At 39.7% G+C, this 18,181-nt stretch overlaps 1 protein-coding gene across 1 annotated transcript in view; it reads left to right on the top strand.

The window, feature by feature from the left end:
• The first annotated feature begins 2,510 nt into the window (after nt 1–2,510).
• Nucleotides 2,511–18,181, top strand: part of LOC139732131 (oxysterol-binding protein-related protein 6-like) — a 134,355-nt gene continuing 118,684 nt past the window's right edge. Inside the window, exon 1 of the mRNA XM_071643004.1 lies at nt 2,511–2,634. The gene's annotated coding sequence lies outside the window, so the exon portion shown is untranslated. The remainder of the gene's footprint in view (nt 2,635–18,181) is intronic.

Genomic DNA, 18,181 nt, shown 5'->3' with positions numbered 1-18,181 from the left:
TATTTAAAACTGTACTACATTTGTTTTAATTTCGCTCTGTATTTGTGCGCTTAGAGCACTCACAGAGTGGATTTGGCGCTATAATTTAAGATATATCTATTATTATTATTTTGAAAACGATTTTGTCAAGTAGGGCCAATGGGAAGGGACTCATTTTTTATTGTTATTGAACAGTTTGATATCATCTGTTTTTCTTCTGTAGGAACAATACACCATTCAAAAGTTGTATAGAACTTTTAAAGGTTCTCTTGTCTGCCTCTACATGGAAGACAACAATTGCTTTGGTCAAAAGACAGGGTAAACCCATACAATCGAAAGATAAATCGGCGACCTCAAATAGAGGGGGAGGGGGTCAAGGCAATACACGTCGAGTTCACCAAGTGACACACCTGTAAACATGTAATTCAATAAAAGAAAAAAACCAACAACAACAACTTGAAGAAACTTGAAGAAACTAGCATGATTTTTTTTTGTGTATAGATAAATTGGGTTTTGTTATTAGTATTAAAAAGAAGGCCCTTTACAGAGTATATAGTATCAGGGTCACACCGGTGTATCACAGCTTGCAACCCACTGGCAATTAAGCTACATAAATGTACAGATTGACCTGCATTATGTATAACTGTAATATGTATAGATATTGTTCTGGTAATATTAGGACGAAGGAAAAGAAAAGAGAGGAAAAAATAGCACGATATTTTTTTTGAAGATGGGTTTTATGGTATTAAATTAGTATTTTAAAAAAAGGCCCTTTACAGAGTATATTATAGTATTCAACAGTAGAGTACCTGGGTCATACTGGTGTATATCACAGCTTGTAAGGTAACACTCTCGCAAGCTACATAAAGACACAGATATATGCATAGATATTGTTCTGGCAATGTTAGGACGAAGGAAAAGAAAAGACTAACAAAGCACAAACAAACTTAACAAAAATTAACACTATTCGCTTCTAACAATATTTGATATCAATAGCCTATATACAAGAGATATCAAAACTCCAGTGAAAGATTAGAAAACAAAAACAAGAACAAAACAAAAGCGAGAAGACAACAGCGAGACAAGTTACCTTGGGTGCAATCACGAGTTGTCTCTATAGTGACCCTGGGGACGAGCTATTTTGGTGCACGAGTTGACCAGGACATCACCGACTGACCGTGCACGCCATTTACTTACGAGATTTCGAGATTGTAATGTTACAGGATATCTGATTTAACGATTCCGCATGCATCAACTAATAACTGCGCATGTATATGCAACTTTGTAGTAGCATATGTATGCTCTGAGGTGATGTATGCTAATAGCTTACACGTGCTTGTACACATTGTTAACCAAGAGCTCTGATTGGCCAATAAGCATACGTAGGCTATGCAAAAATAGCACACGTATGGTTTGAGTTAACTTATGCCAAATGCATATGCGTGCTTAAATAGCATACACATGCTTAAATAAGCATACGTATGCTTAACTGAGGGCTCTGATTGATCAATTAGTTGACGTATGCTAAAAATACTGTATAAGCTGTTATTTTTGTGTACAGATATTTTGGCGAATGAGGAGGCCATATACGTTTTTGCGAATTGACGCCGACGCTTAACGTTAACGTGCTATTACCCAAGCGCATGGAGACATTTTCGCGTGTTGTTGAATTCGCGATCCAACTGTGATTCGCGAAATTCGCGAAAATTAAACCCTCGCGAAAATAATAGCTTATACAGTATTAGCTGCTGTATGCTTTTTGGAGCATACGTCAAGTAGTATACAAATAGTGAATGGTCACGAGTGCAATGGTACGAGATTTCGCACGAGGTGAAAGATAGAGGCGCTCTATTCAACGAGGCGAAGCCGAGTTGAATAGTGCACCTCAACTTTCACCGAGTGCGAAATCTCGTTCCATTGCACGAGTAAAGACCATACACTATTTGATTTATACAACGTCCAAGTAGATCCTTTTTGTCTAAGTAGGCCTAGAAGTCTATTATGTATGAAAAATATAGCCATACTTACATGTGGATCCACTGCGATTCTCTTTCTGGCTCGTGCAATCAGTGTAGATACAATACACGTACACTAGCACTATGTAGGCCTACGTACGCGCATGCATGTACCGCACACGTATACTGCGCTAGCTGCATGCGATCCTCAATATGCAACACACAGTACGCGCAGTACCGTACAATTTCTCGAACTGTGGAATAGAACGAAAAAAATCGAACCAAGTTGCACGCAAAAAATAGAATCAAAATTGCACGGCGCGTTGAATGGAGTACTTATTGAATATCACGTCACCAACAATCCTCCAATCAAATTACAAGGATCTACTTGGACGTTGCATAATACGAGTTTAATGGCTGCAATGGCCTTCCATAGTATTATTACTCATCGCGTGCGCTGTCTGTGGCTTGTTTCGATTCTGCGAGAAGCGTGATACTCGTAGGTGAGGTAGGTGTTTACGTGAAAGCACATTACGTGGCGGTTCATTTAGATTTGCACTTCCGCTCGTGGAACGTACGTACGTCCAGTGGCCAGGCGGTTGTGATCGCGATTTCTCTCTGGTGACTTCAGTAAATCGGCGATATTTTGGATACTGCTGTAGCTCTGCAAATAGGCTGTGGGAATCCTTTAGATAACGAGGTGAGAAATAGCAATGGTATTATTTTTCTGTTGAGAGGTGGCTATTTATGAAATATTCCGTATTTTAAAGTCTGCACTTGCGGTAAGGACCTGTACGCCTGGCTACGCCTACTTACCCTCCCACCACAGCCCCATGGTGCCACTCGCCAGGCCAGCCGTCTTGGCCTCGTATTTTACTAGCCCACCGTACGATCGATATGCAATGGCTTGCCAAATAAGCAATGCACGATGATATGAGCAATGAGGAGGGATCTGATGTTAGTGGTAGGCCTGTGTGTGTTCGTTATTAGAATTATGGAATGCAGTGATGGGAATTATGTTAAAGACTGATTTCCTCTGTATCGGTACAATTTACGTGGTGGGCGTTTCCAGTGAAACTCACTCTGGTTCTTCACAGAAATGACACCTGCCCACCCACGGCACGGCACATGCACAGGGGCGCGGGACCTGCCCATGCCGCTTGTGATGTGTGGCTTGTGGCCCGTGGGTTGTGGCTCGTGTGCAGTCATGCATAAAAAGATGTCTACTGTTAACTAACGTTACAGAATACCGGTTTTGCGCCATATAAATTAGCATATTGGTGCGTATAAGAGCCGCCGGAGGCGGGGCCTTCGGCCCCGCCTCCGGCGGCTCTCCCTTAGAGATGAATTTCAGCCCGAAGGGCTGAAATTCGTCTTTCCCGTCGTCTGGGGCCCCCAAAAAGCCCGGGAACGGAACGGCCGTCAAAAAGTAGGTTGACCACACAATTTTTATGAAAATTGAGTGGTTTCAGAGGAAAACTGCTCTAAATCAAGATAACTCGAGTAAATCGTCGATAAAGAAAATCGAGCCGATTTTGGCGGAACTACTTTAAACTTGATGACGTCATCACAGCTGACATCCTCCTTCCTTCATCTCTTTTCGACACAAGTCATTCACGATCAATCACACTACACACTAGTTTGGCAAGGCAGCGCGTATACGCGTATTGTCAAGAGACATGTGCGCACTCAACTGCTACACGTATTGTACACTGTACTAGTAAACATGCGCGCGTTCTGCAGACTCAATACGCGCTACCACTGCACACGTACGCATTATAAGCTGTTGTGTGTAGGTATTGTTGTACGACTGCATAGAGTCAACATGGTGGGCTGTCAAGAGCACCCACACAGTGCGTAAGCTCTACTGTAAGCTAGCACCAGCAATTAGATAAGTGATTGTTTTCTAGTCTCACCTAAATTGCTGTCGATTTCTAGGATACGGACTATCCTCAACTCCTAAAAACGTGAGTATTCATCGTAAATTCGGGTAAATTTTAACGGCTAATCTAGACTAGCATCGTCAGGATCTAGAACTACATTATTCGGGGGACACCCCCGAAACCCCCGAGAACAACGTAAGATACCACACTTCTCACCGCACAGATCAAAGAAAACACACGTAAACAAATGTAATCGTCGACAGCCGAATCACGGACCGTATCGCAGATCGGATTAATATTTCAGATGGTTGCTATCGGCAAGCGTAATTACGCTCTTTTCAGAGCGATTTGCGCTCTCCGTGATTGGTTGCCGGTATTCTGTAATTTCTGTAGAGTCTATCGACTATAGATGACTGGTACTGATAATAATGTATGGTTCTCTATAAATTATGACTACCAGGGGGGGGGGGGGTATTATGGGAATCAAGATTTATGATATTTGAAGTTGAGCAAATTCAAAACAAAGGAAACAGTCTGACAGTGACACGACAGTCGAAAGGCACAACAAGGATTTGACACAAGGACACTTTTAACTTTATGGACCTGACTCGTGCCTATAAAATTGAGATCTCGGAGTGCTGTTTTGGGTTTGCAAGGACATGTAATTTTCATATTGAAGATGATATTGATTACTGCATATTGACAATGTATCTATTTTGTTGCTTTTTATTCAGTACATGCTTAAATACTTTGTAATTGCAGAAATTTTGTAATAAGTTTGTGTTTTATACTCACCCAAATCAGATCTTGACTAGCAGCAATTACCATTAAGTCGCCTCTACCTAAAGTCGCCAGACATTCACAAGGCATGTATAAACGCACACCATGATCGGAGATGAGCTGGGGCAACGGATTTTCATTGCTCTCAAAAGACATTCCTAATTCACCTTTAACCTCCATAAAAACACAAATAATTGGAATCCAAATGTATTTCCCCTTATGTAATATGTGACAAAACCATTTTTAATGCAAGAATGTTTTTGATTTTGAATGGATTATAGGTGGCAGATTAACAAAGTTTTTCAAACGCAATGATGCACAGTGCATCCTACATTGAAGTGTGTGTATAACACGTGTGTACGTGGCGCGCTGTGGGCGGCGAACTAATTCAGTGCCTATTGTTAGTTCGCCAACCCGGGAGTGCGTAGGAAATACACGCAAGAGGCGACTATACGGTAATTGATGTTAGATCTATGGAGTCCAGGTTGAATCAGAAAGTGGAAAGTGCTTTTTAATTTTCCAAATCGATTACCAGGTAGGGCCTACTGTAGTTTCTGCAGATATGACAACTAAATCAAATTGAAAAAGCCACTTTTGGTATGCACCCACTCACCCCCCCCCCCCCCCCCCCCAAAAAAAAAAAAAAAAAAGAGAGCTCAGAACAAATCAGCAGGATGAAAAATAGCAGTAAGAATAAGACTCAGAGCATCATGAGATTTCAGATTTTTTTTTTTTTTCCCCACAAGAATACATCATCTAGATCTAGTACCGGCATTTAGCAGGCATTACACATTATGCAGCAGATGTTACCCACACACGATTTGCAAAAATCTCAAATTTTTCGGGGCAAAATGAGAGAATGTGTTGCCATTGACACAGTTGTGAAAATCACTGAAAGAACAAAAGAATAATGAGAACACACTTTACCCAAACACAGGCACAAACGTTATGCAGAAACACAACAGTGAGGTACAGCTGTACTAGTAGTGCAGACTGAATGACAGACATACACTAGGGTATATGGTATGCATATGGTATGAGTGCATGGAAGATGATGTTCACTACCTGGTACATTTCTCTGTGTCAATTTGGAATAATAGTCTGCTCTTTGGAGTCATGAAAAATCCCTGCCAGGCCTACAATTATGTTGACCCTTAAGAAGAACTCCACTTGTTACGACCAAAATCACTCTGAGAATGATCGCACAAAAGAAACAAGCAACTAATGTTTAGGCGGTAGTTCAGTGATATTGTGGGTACAGACTCGTAATCGGTTTTCACGTCAGTACAATAATGATCAATAGAAACAATTATAAATCAGTAATGGAATCACTTACATGCATTACAGCCAAATCTTAAATCACAAGGTCCATGTAATCCCCTGGAAATGTCCAAATACGATGTTCGATGCACAGATGAATGATCCCCGATGCACCGAGTGGCTGAGATAGCCAAAAACCTGGTGAACCAAAGAGATCCTAATAAAAGGCGTGGCCTGTCGCCTTTTATTATTATCACTTTATTGGATATCTCAGCCATTTGAAAACCAATTTTCATCAATAAACGTTGAATCCTTCTTAAAATTACATGCTCTTTCATATTTCATAAGAGGTTTCTCATTATCTCACTTAAGGGGGTATCTCACTGAGCGGCGAACGTTTGCGAACGTAGCGAATTTGGGAATTCGCCAGGGTTCGTAAACGGTTGCAAAAGGTTCGTTAACATTCGCAAGAAAGTTCGCAAACGGTTTTTATTGTCGCAAACGGTTTTTCTTGTCGCCAAGAAATTTTGAACATGTTCAAAATTTCTTTGCGAACCTTTGCGAATTTGTGTTTTCGCTAACAGTTGCAAACATTCGCAAAACACTCGTAAGAATTCCCAAACGGTCGTAATACGGTGTCGCTAACGTTTTTATAGGATTCGCCGCTGCTAGCGAACAAGTAACCACATGGTTCCCATATAAAAGCTTCTGAAACAGACAAGGTTCCTCTCTAAGAAAGTTCTTGAAGCTCTTGACATCTCCATCATGATTGTAATTGCTTCAAAAGCTTTTCATATTGACTAAAGTCTGTCCTCTGCAACAAGCACTCTCTGACTCTCTTTCTTTTCTTCTTCCTTTCTTGTTTTTCTTTATTTTATTTCTCTTATGCTGCACAACTCTCTAAAAAAGAAAGAGTGAAAATGTTGAAGGAATCTTGAAGGAGTGAATTACAGAAAAGAGTAGTTTTGAGTGAAATTGGAGTTAATTTTGAGTGAAAATATCTATTTTCACTCATTTTGGAGTGACCTCAGGGATCACTCGAAAATCTTGGAGTGATCCCTGAAGTCACTCCAAAATGAGTGAAAGTGAACATTTTCAGTCCAAAATCACTCTAATTTCACTTGAAACTCACTCTTTTCTATTATTCACTTCTTCAAGAGTGAACATTTTCACTCGTTCTTTTTTAGAGAGAATAGATGTAGCAGCAGCCTGACAAAGCAGCTCTTCAACGATAGCAACACCTTGAGCCTCTTCTTGGCAGAAATATATTTCCATATCCTGGAAATCCATCTTGAACGGTTGTCACAAGAGATCTGAATTCAGTGGAAGGTTTTATGTCGTTTTATGGGTCTTACTATACACAATCGCCTGGTTCTTTTCTAGGTCCAAGAACATTCGCAAAATTGTCGCAAAGGATTTGCAAACAGTTGCTAATATTCGCAAAACTGTCGCTAACATTTGCAAAATTGTCGCTAACGTTTGCAAAATTGTTGCTAACATTTGCTAACATTCGCTAATAGTCGCCACCTGTGTTCGCAAACACTTTCGCAAACATTCGCTAAAGTGTTGCTAATTGTCGCTAACCATCGCTAAAAGTCGCTAACTGTCGCTAATGGCAGAAGCGAACTTTGATTTTTCGCAAACATTCGTCAGAAAAGTTGGCGAATCTCAAATTTGCTACGTTCGCAAACGTTCGCCGCTCAGTGAGATACCAGCTTAAGGAATGTTCAAAACATGAATCCCCACCTCAACCAGTACTGTACAGTCCCTTTAAAATCCACTTTAACTCTTAATGTGCCACATTCGCACGTCCGGCTCAGTCGACGGCGTGCCAACTTCGCATATTCTGCTCAACAAACAAGCCGCCAAAACCGATCAATAAATCGCTAATCCCGCGGTACAATCAAAGCGTTTCTCGCGCTTTTGTTCCTCTCACATACGGCTTGCATTCTATGTGGTGATTGACTATCAAGCGGTGTTCCCAACTAGATTTGCGTGTACATTCTAAGTTTCTGTCACTATTTTATGTGCAAAAGTCATGCATTTACAGTAATGTAGCAACTGGTAACTGGTTTAACTAGTTTAAAAGAAAAAATTGAAAATAGAATTGTTATACGTTGTACAAATTATATGGAAGCAAAGTTTGGTATTCCTCTTTAACTTTGCTCACTATTATGTCCAGCTTAACAGAAATTTGTAGGAGTTATAAAAATTGGAATTCTTTCTCAAAGCATGACTACCTTCGTGTCTCAGAATAACGTGGCACACAGGGGGTTTCCACCATGGCACATAACGAGTTAATAGCCACGATGGCTCAGGGGATAATGAGCACTTCTGTGGAAGGTTCTGGATAGGCACACACACATCGTAAAAATCATAAAAGATCTGCAAAGAAGAAAGCAAGGAATGCTTGCCAAACATTCTTCCAAAGAGTACAGAGTCCAGAGTCCAGCTGTGGCAGATCTATCTTAGTGGTACTGTGTGCAGTGTCACCTCATTGTAGTCTGTTATCCTTTTCCGTCCTTCTTGATAATCCCATCAAGTCCCAAATGCCACTTTTATGCAGTTTGTTGAGCACTGTATCTGATTTCAGACTACATTTTGCTGTTCATTGCTGGTCTCCATACTTGTAAAGGTGCAGAAACAAAACCTCTTTTTGTCATTTGTTCTGACAGTTTGCAGAATTATATTAAGTAACAAGGCATCTCTTAATTGCTAGATTTTCAACTGATGCTTGAATTGTTGACGCATATTAAAACTCAGAAGAATACAATGCATTTTTTTTTCTCTCTCAAGTTTGCAAGTTTTTGTGGGTGTTTTTTTTTACTTTCTGTGTAGATTTTATTAGTATAACCAGTTCAAGTAATCTATCACCAATATACAAACTGTAAGATATGCAATGAAAAATGAAATTCCCAAATTACAAAATTAAAATTTTAGCAGCAAGATTCTCCCTGGACTAGGTGAGTTATCCGGATGATTGGATATTGGATAATTCCACATCCATGAATAAAATTCTGATCATTACCAGTGATGAATTCTGCACCTACAATGGTAGTACTAGTATACGCATCTTTCAAATTAGGGCAAAGCCTGACAAGAAAATTGCTGGAATTACCGTAATTGGGAATTTTACCCAAACTTAGAAGTGGATTTAAGTGAATGCAGAAAGATTGATGAAATACTCAGTGAAAGCTGAGGAAAATGAATAAAATTTGTGCTAAAGTTTTGTACCTAATTTCTTATAATTTAAGTTTTGTGGAGTCTGTGTGCTGGCCTCTGGAGATAAAATGTTCACAACAGCTTGTGACGTTACTGTACATAGTAGAACAACATTAGAAATAATATGGAATTTCCCAAATCTCCATTTTTTATTAAATGAAGAGTCCACATCCCCTGGCCTGCTACTAAAATATTCACAACGAATGTCAAGTCTCCATGCCTTCTGGAGGAGCTACATTGTAGGGCAAGCACTCTTCAGTGTCCAAGCAAAGTATTATTTATTTATTATTATTATTTCTTTCTTTTTTTGGTGAAATTTTTATTCTTATTTTGCCTTCATGTCTTCTATTATAGCTGTAACATCAAAAACTGTAAGAGGTTTCTTCTGGAAAAGATGGCACATCTATGGAATTATATCCAAAACTTCCACGTTCATAACTTTTGAATCTAGATCTTTCATTTTGTTGTGTAGTGTGTATTTCTTAAATTTTCTGCATTATTGTTGAATTCAAATCATCTGTTGGGAAACTACCCCACTAAGTTTTTGACATGGTACACATAGTATTGAAGAAGGTAAAGACAGAAAGAAGGAGGGTGATGCACTATGTGCACAGTGTCATTGATACTCATTCGTGCAGATTACTTTGATGATGCCCAAATGAATGTGCAAGAGAGCCCAGGAACTTTACACATGGAAGATGATGCAATATTTCATGCCATGTGACAATGGGCCGAATGCATAAAACAAGCAATTGCTTGTAAGCAATTGCCTCAAGCAAAAGCACAAGCTCGTCTAGCAAAAGGTCTAGCTCAAGCAATTGCTTGGATCCATATTCATAACCTTTTGCTTCTGCCCATACCTTTTACTCGTCCCGCGCAAGCAATTGCTTGCGTTTTCAACAAGAGGGACGTCACGCCTGTGCGAACACAAGAACAAAGGTGAGTGTGACAGCATGTATTTGAAAGGGCGTGTGTGTGCGAAACATTTCCTGACATAGCAATAGAGCTAGGAAATGGCACTCATAAATGCGCACACAGACGTACACGCACATCGATACACACACACACACACACACACGTACTGGCTAATAGCCCGGATCTGCCAGATCTCACGTGGAGACGGGTCTCCTTGCTCTCCACCGAAGTCAGACATCCTACCTGTTTTTCATCACATTTTGCATGCTGACCACTGGACATTCCCGTTGTTGAAATCAAAAAGTTTCTTACACTGCTAAAGAGTAATTTCTTGTAGATTTATACAACTTCTGAACAAGTGTGGTCTTTCTTGTATGACTGTGAAAATGGGCCAGATGCATAAACGCTAGCAATTGCTTGTGCTAGCCTTTTACTCGAATCCGTATGCATAAAAACAAGCAATTGCTTGCAAGCAGAAGCTTTTGCTAGCAAGCACAAGCAATTGCTTGCTGCCCGCAAGCAATTGCTTTAACAAGAGGCCAAGCATTTGCTTAAAAATGTATGCATAAAACATACCTTTTGCTAGTTCTTGCTAGCAATTGCTTACGATTTTCCAAGCTCTGTAAGATGAGCTTGAGCTTTTGCTTAACTGGGACGTTCCCTTTTAAGTATTATTTTCATATTCATGAAAGAAAGACCGCACTTGTGAAGGAGTGGTACAAATCTACAAGAAATTACTCATAAGTAGAATAAGAAACTTTTTCATTTCAACAACGGGAATGTCCAGTGGTTAGCATGCAAAATGTGATCAAAAGCAGGTAGGACGTCTGACTTCGGTGGAGAGCAAAGAGACCTCTCACCACGTGCAAATGACGTGCGATCTGGAAGATCCGGGCTACTGTAAGCAGTGATGGGAATCAGCCAGTAATACATGTGTGTGTATAGTTGTGTGTATGCGTCCGTGTGTGCATTTATGAGTGTCATTTCATAGGTCTTCTGCTATGTCAGGAAATGTTTCCACACACACATGCCCCTTCAAATACATGCAGCCACACTCCTTTGTTCCTGTGCTCGCACAGGCGTGACATCCCTTTTGTTGAAAACGCAAGCAATTGCTTGTGCGGGACAAGCAAAAGGTACCCGTATAAAGCACAAGCAAAAGGTTATGCATATAATGGATTTAAGCTATTGCTAGAGCTAGACCTTTTGCTAGACGAGCTTGTGCTTTTGCTTAAAGCAATTGCTTACAAGCAATTGCTTGTTTTATGCATTCGGTCCAATGATACTTAAAGGGAACGTCCCAGTTAAGCAAAAGCTCAAGCTCATTTTACAGAGCTTGGAAAATCTCAAGCAATTGCTAGCAAGAACAAGCAAAAGGTATGTTTTATGCATACGTTTTTAAGCAAACGCTTTGTCTCTAAGCAATTGCCTACGGGCAGCAAGCAATTGCTTGTGCTTGCTAGCAAAAGCTTCTGCTCGCAAGCAATTGCTTGTTTTAATGCATACGGATTCAAATAAAAGGCTAGCACAAGCAATTGCTAGCGTAAATGCATCCGGCCCAATGTAGGTGGTTGGTTTAGCTGGCAGGAAGAGTGATAATTGTTTGTTAATTTTTTGCCTTCTTGTATGCTGTCTTTTGTTGGTTTTATATTATACATTATGTAAAGTATAAAGGTGTCAAATGATTTTTTTATGCAAGTATCGTTTACACATATTTTTCCCTTTGCAATTCTCTTTTGGCAACACTGTATTGTTGGTGATATGTTCCAATTTTGGTTTCATTTTTCATGTAAACAGGAAACCATCAGGCTTGGAAAAAAATGAGGGTAGCAAGACAGTTTTTGATTAGCGTAGGCTTTGGAAATAGGAAGTTTCCCCGAAAGTGCATGAATTCAGTGATCATGCAGAAAGATTACTGAGACACTCTAGAGGTGAAAGTTTAAAGAAAATCAGAAGAATCCCTTGGCTTCAGAAGTAATCAATCATGTACCTATATCTCAGTAACGGGTCAAAGAGAAAAGTGTTGAAAAAAAAGAAGAAGATTAAATTGTGAAATTCCGAATGTTTACTTTTTATTCTATTCGTGTGCATTGGTTGTCCCAAGTTCCAATACTCAACTCCTAAACAAAACCTCAAAAGTGTGTCTTGCGAATCAGAAGGGATCGGTGTAAGAAATTCCTACAGTTGGAGGAATCACACAAAATACTTGGGCAAAACTTAACCCGTTAAAGACAAATCCCAAGTATACTCGGGCAAGCGTCTTGGGAAATGCATGCTGTAGCAAAATCAGCCTATAGGTCCTCAACAGGTTAAACAAGGCTTTCAGAATGTCAATGAGACAAATGTGTTCTGTCTACAGCTCGTGGTGATACATGTTAGTGCATTCATCTGCTCATGTTGTATTCTGCCTAGCTGCTAGGCTAAAACTGTGGTTTCCCCTGTGGGTAACCAAAATGTGACATCTGTGATTTTTCATGGCACTATGCTCATTTGTTGCCATGGCTACCAAGTGGTGACTAATTTAAAGTGCAATGCCATTTGCTGTGTGCGCATTGATTTTTAACCAAACCAGTCAAATAGAATGGTAAGTTTTGTACTTTTCTTTTAGATACATGTAGAAATCAGGACTTACAGTTTCATAATGTAACACTCACAAAACAGTGATATTTGTGGTAAACATACTATTAAATAAGATGAGATGATGATACATATTGCCATCAATCCATATGTCTCCCATTGGTCTGCTTGCAAATCCTTTGTTATTTACAGAAATCACTTTGTAAAATTTCCATTTGAAGCATGGCTACAAGCAGTGTCACTGTTCTGTGGAAACATTTAGCATAGAATTCCATAACTTTCATATTTGATTAAATCTTTTTTTTTTCTTTCTTGAACTCAACTCTGATAGTTTAATCAAGTCAATTTGTACAAGGCATTGCCTTCAATACTAATTCACTGTTTAGATACAGAATGTGTATGTGGACAGTTTCAAAATGCATGTCCTTTCTTCACAAGTGCACCCATTTTGATGCCTTATGAATTACCATGGCAACCACAAGAAATTAAAGGAAGATTGTTGCATGATTCTGTGACATTTGCGGTACTTGACAGTTATAATCATGAGCATCATGTCAGCAGACCCAGGTCCTGATAATCAACAGGAAACCAGATAGAATGACGATATTTCCGCAGCTATGATCACTGTGTAGTCTTCAGTCGACCAGACCTGGTATATAATGAATGAAAATTTGGGAAATATCAAGATGTCTTTCACCGGACATACACTTTTGTATGTAGATAAATAAGGTGAACCTTCAATCTTGTATTTCATTTCGTCCAGAGATTCAAAGTACACTGTACTGTGGGTGAGAAAGGTTGTAAAAATGATAAATGGTTTGATGATATATTGAAAGTGTATACTCAAAGTGTATACATTGTAATCAGCTGGGGCTGAATAGATATCTTGTGTTAATATCCACTCCATAGGGAGCTAGCCATTGTTTCTGTGAAACTACATGTATTGTATAAGGTGAATTAGATTCACAGAGGCCCATGCATTTCTCATATTGTTGACTTTTACCAGAAATTGCTAGGTAGCTACATAAAACCTCAGAACTTTGGAGGAAATTCTCCAAAATGAAATCCTTACTCTGAAATGTAATTGTGTATTAAAAAAACTATTGGTCTTGAACCAGTCCATGCTTTTTTAAAGTGTGTGCTCGCCATCATGTGTGAAAAATCTTTTGTCCAGGTGTTGGTGCGTGACACCGAGCCAAATTTGGTACATGCAAGCATGCGTGCAAGCACGAGGGTTACATAACTGGTTATTTTGCGATAATGACCAGTCCCTGTTTGGGGTGTTGGAGATTTCCACTTTCCACTGTGTGCAAGAAGCTGGGCATTTGTACAAGCTGTACTTCCATGCACTCAACAATATTAACCCGATAGCTACATTTTGTACAAACTGCCCACCTCCCTGCTACAAAGATAGGCAATGTTCTACCATTTCAGCATATACAGAGTATTTTTTTTTCTCTTTCTTTGTAACTTGAACTTGAGAGGAACTTAAAAATGCAGTCCCAGCAGTGCATTATATTTGTGATGAAACTTTCCAAGTCAACGCTTTCTGCAGGGCATTAATGAATGTTCTATGATAAAATGAAGACTTTGATGGTGAATGCTTGTGTGAAAATTAAATGCATTCGTTTTTAACGTGAGCTACATGTACATGTACATTGTACAACAGTTTGTACAAATTGTAGGTACATTGTATGTGAAAGTGCTATCTTTCCCCTGTTGCCATTGTTTTGTAAATTCATTATCCTGATGGAAAACAAGAAGTCATGAAGACCGTGCCAGACATGTTAAGCGATGAATAGGTTCGTTGTCAGGAGAAGGAACATAAAAGTATCAGTCTCCATGAGAGTCATGTGCCACCTCATGAGTTTTCCTAATTGTCCAGAACCACACTTACTTGGTTCAGCCCTGATAAATGTTGCACCAGGGAGGTGGGAAGAGACTTCCCACCTGCCTGGTTGCACAGTTCTGTCTCACAAACTCGCAGCATCTTGAGTGGAGACTAGCTATCATGGGGAAATCCGGAGTTTGCTTTTCCTTGCACAACGAAGCCTTCATAAACGTCATGCTTGAGGTCGCCATGTCACTGGCCAAATTGGATCAATAGCTGATGCGTAGAAATGACAACCTCGCTTGTGGTGCATTACATTACCTACTACTTGGGGAGGGTCATCCTGCAGAATTTGCCATATCATTACAGTATTCATCGCATAATCGGGACAGGTTGGGAGTAGCAAACACGGCCCCTTTAAGCGAGGTGCCCGATTTCGCGATGAGTACTCACCATACACTAACGGCATACGACATGTACATGTAGTGCGCACACACACACACACACACACACACACATGCATACTGACGTACTGTACATGTACATGAATACACAACACGCTACCCCTCGGCGCGACCCTCCAGCTCTCCCTGCATTCTCGCAATGATGTAGAGTAATCGCGACCGGGTTCGATTCTTCTGTCAAACACGCGTGTACACGTAATCAATGTCAGCTCATTGTCTAGATTCATAAAACGTTACGTATTCGCACATACATTGAACCCTTCTCATCTTTCACGCTCTCCCTCCCACTCTCTCCCCCATTTCACTGAATACGTAACTGTTCATAGCCCATTTCAATCACATAACTTTTGCCCAGTCACAACTGAGGAAGATTGTGACGTACACACAGATCACAGTGTACAGCTGTATTGAAAGTTGAAACCAAAGACAGTAGATAACAAGATACGAAGGCGCGCGATAACAATGGACTTTGCCCTCAGAGTGTATGACTGAGATTAAACAACGCACACAGCCTGGGCTGTATGAGAGAGGCATGTTTTTTATTGGATGTGAGTCGAGTAGGAATTGCAAGCGAGCACATGGCTTTGCTTAATATGTAGGGGAGAAGAATGTTCGCGAAGGCATGCGCTTTGCAATGGCATGGATACTTATACACGGCGCTTTCGTGGCTATGCATGTAGATGTACTGGATGGACGGAGGTCAAAACACACCAATCCGAAGCTTGCTTTGTAAGTTTGTTGTAAACGACAACTGATACGGAATCTTTTAAATATTGTTGTGGTATTTTGGTAGATTTTTTGTGTAAAATATTATCAAAATCAAAGATCGCTTGAAGAAAAATTGTCCCGTTTATCAGAGGTCCCCGCCCGATTATCCAGTGAAAATAACGTGCGTTGGAAATGTTTCTGGGAAGCGTATATCATTTAAGATAGGATCCCGATTATCAGATGCCCGATTATGCGATGAATACTGTATTATTCGAAAAACCACCGATGAAATGACGCAACTTCTAGCTCCTTAGTTGGAGACTTGTGAAGTATCAGATGAAACATCGCCGTATTTATTTGTTATTCATATGTGGATGTTACAAATTCTGACGGTTTATTTTGTGATTGACGACCACAATGATGTAATGAGAAATCAGCTCTGTTATTTCCCTTTTCAGGACTTAAAAGTTTGTGATTTCCCACCTTGGAGAACACAGAGCATTTGGATTAGGGGAGACAATATCTTTGCAAGTTGTTCACTTTTTGCAAAAATGAAAATGCACCCAAAATATGCCATGTACATTTTATACATGTACAACTGCAGTATCACTGTGCCATTAATACTGTAAAAGGTGTGAGAATTGAAACTTCAAAACATCCTAGTGTATGTCCGGTTTATAGCATCCAATGAAGCTGCTACCATGCATTTATTTTGTTTTCATGGGTAATCTGCCCTTCAAAAAAAAAAATAGAAGTTTGTTTGACCAGAACTAGAGCTTGCTTGCAGCATCACAAAATTGCCAATTTATGTGACTGATCACAGCTTCAAAAAATAATTACTTTCTCAGGTTTGATCAGAATTTGCTCAAACTTTCACTGTCCTGTTCCTCTATTTTTTCTGCATCTAATCACACTTTGGTACATTATTTTTTAGGGTAGACTTCCCCTTTTAATTTACTCAATTACAGTCAATGTAAACAGTGAAGTGTGCTATGTACACTTTGATAAAGATTAATCAACCGGTCAGTTGAAGAAAAATATAGAACACCAAGCTCTAGGATTTCCACATGTTTCTCTGTTGATATACATGTACTCTGTACCTACAGTTGCCTTTATTGCAGGCCTTTTATTAGTCACATGTAAGCATGGGTACTATTTTACTAGATGGCTCTAGAAGTAGTAACTTTGAAAAGTAACACTTTGTATTTATAGTGTGTTCCACAGTGAAAGGATGGTATACAGGAGAACTCTTCATGGTGCGTATATATTGCAAACAGCCCACGCAACTGATCTGCATACGAATGCAAATTACCCATTTGATCCAATGTTAGGAATTCAAATGTTGTGCTGAAAGAAGACAGGTTATGAATACTCGAACAATTGCTGAATTTGCTGCAAGCTTGATAACCCGCTGTGGACGGGCTGATTTTGCTATAACATGCATTTCCCATAGACACCTTCACAAGTACAGAGACTCCAACTCTCCCGCTTTCGACGGGAGATCTCCTGCCGAAAGCCCATTTTTGCAAAATCTCCTGTTCTCCCGCTTGAGATTTAATTTCTCCCGCTTGAAATGATTTCTTACTTTGTGTCATCGTATGTTGAAAAATAAGCCTTTATAGATAGCATGAAATAACATCTAGAACCCTAGAGCTGGACCCCGGCAACAAGGAACTTAGCGCTTCGAGCACATCAAGTTGGAGTCTCCTGTTTGCTAGGGGTTTCAGGCGGGAGAATCTCCAGATCAGAAGGTGCTTGGGGTTGGAGTCTCTGCAAGTATACTCGGGACTCATCTTTACCGGGTTTTTAATGACTGATTTGTAACACTTGGCTCCTCATACAACTGTATTTTCTTACACCACAATCCTAATCGTATTGCAAGTGCTTTGTGAATCTCAGCACATACAGTGTATTTAATAGTACCCTTCCTGAACATCAGGAATGGAGATAGGACAGGTAAAGGGCTTCTTCTATATGGGTTTGCCAGAAAATCTTCATCAATGAAAGACTAACTGCCAAGTCAAAATTTAGTAAAGATCATGAGCTCTATTTTAAAATGTGACCTCTGAGCTTAGTCTTCCTATTTGAGAAAACAGTTGAATGAGTATTATGTGACTGTGCATCACAAAAAATTATTGCATGCCCTGATTTCATGTAAATACTCAAAATAGGTGAGAGAGGTCACAACCTAGACAGTTGTAAGCTTTTCTTATTTTATTTTTCATGGTAAATCTCATATTTTTTATGTTTCTGAAAGAGCAATTCTTCTTTTCCATTTTTCTATATTTTGGGATCATAAAACAGATCTGAAATTGTGTTCTTTTAGCAGTTTTTTTAGGACACTTTTAAAAAAAGAATAGTGCATTCAGTTTGTCTCAGAGCCCCCCCCCCCCTTCATTTCTTAAACCCACACTCTTCAACTTTTGAAAGGATGATGATACTGTTTTGAAAGTTGGTGTTAGTCATGGCATGGAGCTACCATGGTCATGGATACAATGTACTGATAGAGCATGCTCACTTTCAGCTTAATCTGATTATCCCTTCATTGTTGCCACGGAGTTTGACATCCTGTTTTTTTCGTCCCATTTATTGCACAGACCAAGGCTT

This window comes from Diadema antillarum, unplaced genomic scaffold (assembly GCF_040938485.1).
Source record: "Diadema antillarum isolate AM-2024a unplaced genomic scaffold, OU_Dant_1.0 seq00000400_RagTag, whole genome shotgun sequence".
Taxonomy (NCBI): Eukaryota; Metazoa; Echinodermata; class Echinoidea; order Diadematoida; family Diadematidae; genus Diadema; species Diadema antillarum.
Note: the sequence above shows the minus strand (reverse complement) of the source record. Positions and strands in the feature narration are given on the sequence as shown.